Genomic DNA, 4,949 nt, shown 5'->3' with positions numbered 1-4,949 from the left:
TCAATATTTGAAATCATGCTCTTTATATTCTTACATAGAATCGAAAGTAAGATATAAAATTTCCCAACATAATTTTGACTTAGATCTAAATGTTCTTAAAACTATGACATGCCTTTTCTTCTCCTTAGTACGCCTCTCGTCGGGGCCCCGGAATTCCTCCGCAATCAGCTGTTCCAATGTGCTATCCACCAGAGGTGCCAGGTCGATTTATCAAAAATCAGGACACTGCGAAGAAAAAAATCAGGATTTTTCAGGACACCACCAAATTGGTGAAAATAAAAGGCAGTTCTTCTTAGATTGCATAACTAAAGGCGAAATATAGGTGCTGAAGACGCCTCGAATTATGCAACTGAAGCGAGAATAACCTTAACTGGCCTGCAGTTAAAATCGAAAAACATCATATAAACGTCATTCGAATCAAATATTATCATTTGTTTAACTGGTTTAACTATTTTGTTTAAGATTTGTTTGATGTTCTCATCAAATTTAGTTATAATTGGGATATTTTTTAAAAAATCAGGACAAATCAGGACATTTTAAGGGTCATTTTTCAAAAATCAGGACAATTCAAGCGTTTTTGAAAAATCAGGACGGCCTCTCGAAAATCAGGACAAATCCTGAAAAATCAGGACACCTGACACCCCTGCTATCCACACTCATGCACTCCCGCATACTAAAAAACTGAATCTCAAATAGTCTATACGATTCATCTACTGCTCTGTAAATAGTGATTGTCACTGTAAACGTAGCTATTATATTGAACTTTACCTCGAAAACGATAAGAATCTTTCATGAACGTTAATGTGAAAATGTGATGTTTTCTGAAAAGGTGAAAGATATCATTCAACGATTTACTTCAATTTTATCAACAATCGTACAAAAGATCTCGAACCATTATCTGTAGCGTTCATGCCTTCTGTCAAAATGGTACAGACCTGTTCTATGTACATTCAAATTTGATCTAAAAAAACTGTAACATAGATCGTATAGTTTCCATTATTAATAATTAAACATTTGTAATTAATCATTGAACAGAGCGTAGCAAATATTGACAGTAGCCAGGGGTTCCAGGTGATTTAATCAAAAATCAGCTGGAAGCAGTTTCTTGACTGGCCTGCAGTTCATATCGAAAAACATAATTTGAATCAAGGAATATTTAAATAAGTTAGTGCCGAGAACCATATTGAATTTTTTTTATGATGTCACAAAAACGATTGTATCGAAAATTTATATGAGAATGGTAGGAATTTCAAAGCAAAACACGTTTTAGAACAAAAATGAATTCCAATTTCATTTTGATTCTGTTGTAAGGCTTCTATTTACTATGTTATGTATGTTATGTAGTTTTTTGGTCCTTTGTAGATTGCATTATGTTTTTTTCCTATTTTAATAATGAATGCAATGACGCCCTAAAGCTAAAACGTGCAGAAATGAAGCAAAAATCAGTTTTTAAAAGGTCTTGCTGGTAGAAATTGCGTGTTCAACTGATTGTCATGAATTTAATTCAACCGGTTTGCCGTATATAATTCTTGTGTAGAACAATAAGCATCAAGAAATGATTTTTAAATCAGTTCACTAAAATTCCAATAAAAGATTGTTGTTTTGTATAAAAAATTGTGTTTTGATCACTTTACTGTAATGAGGAGTTTAAACTGCACTAACTTGAACATTTTCATGGAAGACTTAAAAATAATTTCAAAGTTTTGCAAATTTCAGTGGAAAAATTCCACCATTTTTTCGAAATTCGATGGTCTATTTTATAGAAGTTATTCAAAAATGCAACTACCGATCTTGAAGAGCAATAATCCTTCTACAATAACATGTTTTCAAAGTGGAAAATTTCCAGCAGATTCTTCGAATTAACAACGAAAAGGATAGATTTCCTAGTAAATTAACAGATTTTTCATGATTGTGACGTCTCAGCCTGCACCAATCCTAGAGCAGGGCTGCCTTGGCACTACCTTCTTTAAATATTCCTTGCATTTGAATATCATCTGAACCGAACATTACCATCTGTTTAATGGGTTTAACTATTTTACTAAAGATTTATTCGATTTTCTCATAGTTTAACTATAAATTCGATTATATTTGAGATGTTTTTATGAAAATCAGGACAATTCAGGATATTTTAGAGATCAATTTAAAAAAAATCAGGACAACTCGAGTGTTTTTGAAAAATCAGGACGGTCTCTCAAAAACAGGACAAATCCCGATAAATCAGGACACCTGGCACCTCTGACAGTAGCACGTTCAAGTCGGCCATTTTCGTTCGACAAATTTTCTGATGTCGTCGTAACAAATTGAACCGTTTTTTAAGGAAAAGTTATTTGAAGACCACCAAAGAAAGGTAAGACTTTTAACATTATGTCTTATGTTGATAAGTTAAGTAATAATCGATTTGTATTTTTCAGCTGTATTTAGAGAAAAAGCAAGCATGAGGCACCTACTTTTCGAGGAAAGAATGCTGGCTGTCGGGACAGAAAATAGGATGAGGGAGACCTAATACCTATTTCGATGTTTTGTAAGTGGAAAATAGTGCAAGTGAAGTGCAAAATGAAAGTGCAAGTGATAAAATTTTAAATTTAGTAATAAAGAAATTTTATAAATATATTCGAATTGTTATATTTTATTGGTACTGTACTCACTACCGTTTTTATTCTCAAACAGACTGTAGATACTAAAGTATATTCGAACAAATTTACAAACAGTACGTTATGTGCAATCGTTTGAAAACTGTTATCATTACAGTTTCGTTAAAACAATACTCTTCGAAAAACTGTGATATTAACAGTTTGGTTGCCTGAATACGTTTGCCAAGAGCAGTTTTTGGACGTTATTTAAACTGTTTGTAGCACAGTTCCTCCATATAGAGGTTTTAATAGTTTTAAACAGTAACATAACTTAACGCCATATTCAACAGACCGTCGTTTTGGAATTCAAGATAAGTGCAATGTTTTTTATGGTTTCAGATATCATTTTCTAAACGTTTTTTTACTCTGTTTCGAATCGTTTTATAACTACTACAGGAACTGTTATGTTACAATATTTTCGTATTCGGGCTGCTGCCTTCTGCTACTTCCTTATCGTATCGCCCTCGATCGGATTGCATGCGCGACCGGGCTTGGCGAACGGTACGATATCAGCTGCCTCGTTTTCACACTAGCACACATGCAATTCCTTAAGCTAGTACTTCTTTCATACAGCAGCTGTTTGCATGCGACGTCCTCATCAGCTGGATTCCCCCGATCACACAGATCCAATTCCAATTGGATTATTTCTGGTTGCCTGCTGCTATGCTTTCTGCTCTCAGTTGTGGTGGGAGTGAGTCCGACCTCTCTTCTAGTACGATCGCACACGCTGGACTGGACAGTCGGCGTATGCTGATATCACGAAAACACTAGAGTGGGAGATGTTTTTGGATCGAACCCTCTCTCCTTGGAACTACAATTGCGCCTTACAGCTATCCAAATAGTGTGGCGGCTTGTTTCCACCAAACGGCACCTAAACAAAAGCCCTGCAGGCAAACAATTTGTCAGTAAGCATCAAAATGAATGAATTGATCACGTCCTACCTCTCAGGAGGGCTTTGTCGACGTAGTGGTGCTCCTAGTCGGGAACGCAGCGATCGCACGTCTTTTAGTCGAGATGCACTTCTATATTAGAAAATTTGCTTTTAGGAATCTGTTCCAATAAAACTCAACGCACATTGTTACCTTTCGATGTGTATGATTTTCAGATCCACTGGCTGTCGTCTGGTGCTAACGAGATGTGTGCCTGGCTGCAATCTTAATCTCCTTCCTGGAGATGAGGATACTGATCGTGCTGATCGAATTGAACCTTGGATGGATGGTGACGTTAGTTTTGACGACTTTAATTTTGAAGAATGAACTTTCGTTTTTACCTTTCTCGCTGTTGTGATGCTCGTGATCGTTTTGTCGCAGGATCTACTTCCTTGCAGTTTTTGGGGTGCTGATCGAGTCGAAGCTTGGATGAAGGCATAATAATGTTAGATTGACGAATTCAATGATTGGGAATAAATCGTTTTACCTCGTTGTTTTGGAGGAGTGAGCTCGGTCAGGCACCTCGCGCGACTATGTAAAACCAACGATGACGAATTCGTTCAAAGTGCCTTTTTGAAGGGAAATTAAACCTTTTGTACTAGGGTCAACACGACTTCGTATTTGATTACCTTCAATTGGCGTATAACCTCGATGTAGATTCCCGATCAATTGCACTTCGGGCAAACTAAATGTGCTTAATTTCCGCGTAGTATCACTGAACTATTAACCACAGTCGGCTCTTTCTCGTGTGCGTTTCCACGGAAGTTCCTCTGACAGATCATTCGATGACAGTGGGTGGCTCAACTTTCGAATAGCTTAATATTGGAGTGGCTTATCGTGCGAATGATCATCATTTGGATGCGCAGGCTTTTGCCGATCTTCAGTGGTTCTTAAATTCTGCTCTGCTATTAAATTTGTACACGGTAATATAAGGTCGTACTTTTACCCCACCATACTCTATACTAAATTTGATATCTCAAATCGATTGCACGTCCTTCAAAACTGTCGTGCACCAATTTTCATCTGAATACGATGTATAATAACGTCAATATAACAAAAATAGCGAACAGTTAATATGGACGACCCCTTTGGCTGACCCCTTACACTAAATTTGACACCTAAAACCGATTGGTCGTCTTTCAAAACACTCATGTGCAAATTTTCAACACAATCCGACGAAAAATAACGTCAATATCGCGGAAACATTATTTGTCTTGTATGGACGACCCCCTTCAGAAGGGGTCATCTGCAAATCTGAAAACATTTTTCATCCTTCCTGGTCCTAATGAGCATCCATGCCAAATTTCAGACCTCTAGCTCTTAAGACGGCTGAGTCTATAGAGGGCAAACAAACATACAGAAATTACTTTTAATATATGTGATTTTGAGA

At 36.7% G+C, this 4,949-nt stretch overlaps 1 long non-coding RNA gene across 3 annotated transcripts; it reads right to left on the bottom strand.

Annotated features, from left to right (window-relative positions):
• Nucleotides 1–2,974: 2,974 nt before the first annotated feature.
• Nucleotides 2,975–4,469, bottom strand: LOC129749641 (uncharacterized). Of its 3 annotated transcripts, XR_008738111.1 has the most exons (6): nucleotides 4,189–4,469; nucleotides 4,047–4,128; nucleotides 3,901–3,983; nucleotides 3,713–3,836; nucleotides 3,572–3,652; nucleotides 2,975–3,514 (listed from the first exon to the last, which is right to left on the bottom strand). It is a non-coding gene; the product is annotated as an uncharacterized LOC129749641 (long non-coding RNA). The 3 variants fall into 3 exon arrangements; XR_008738110.1 differs by having other exon boundaries at nucleotides 3,901–4,128; XR_008738109.1 differs by having other exon boundaries at nucleotides 3,901–4,269.
• Nucleotides 4,470–4,949: the final 480 nt, after the last annotated feature.

This window comes from Uranotaenia lowii, chromosome 2 (genome assembly GCF_029784155.1).
Source record: "Uranotaenia lowii strain MFRU-FL chromosome 2, ASM2978415v1, whole genome shotgun sequence".
Taxonomy (NCBI): domain Eukaryota; kingdom Metazoa; phylum Arthropoda; class Insecta; order Diptera; family Culicidae; genus Uranotaenia; species Uranotaenia lowii.
The sequence above is the reverse complement of the archived record's forward strand: the minus strand, read 5'-3'. Positions and strand labels throughout refer to the sequence as shown.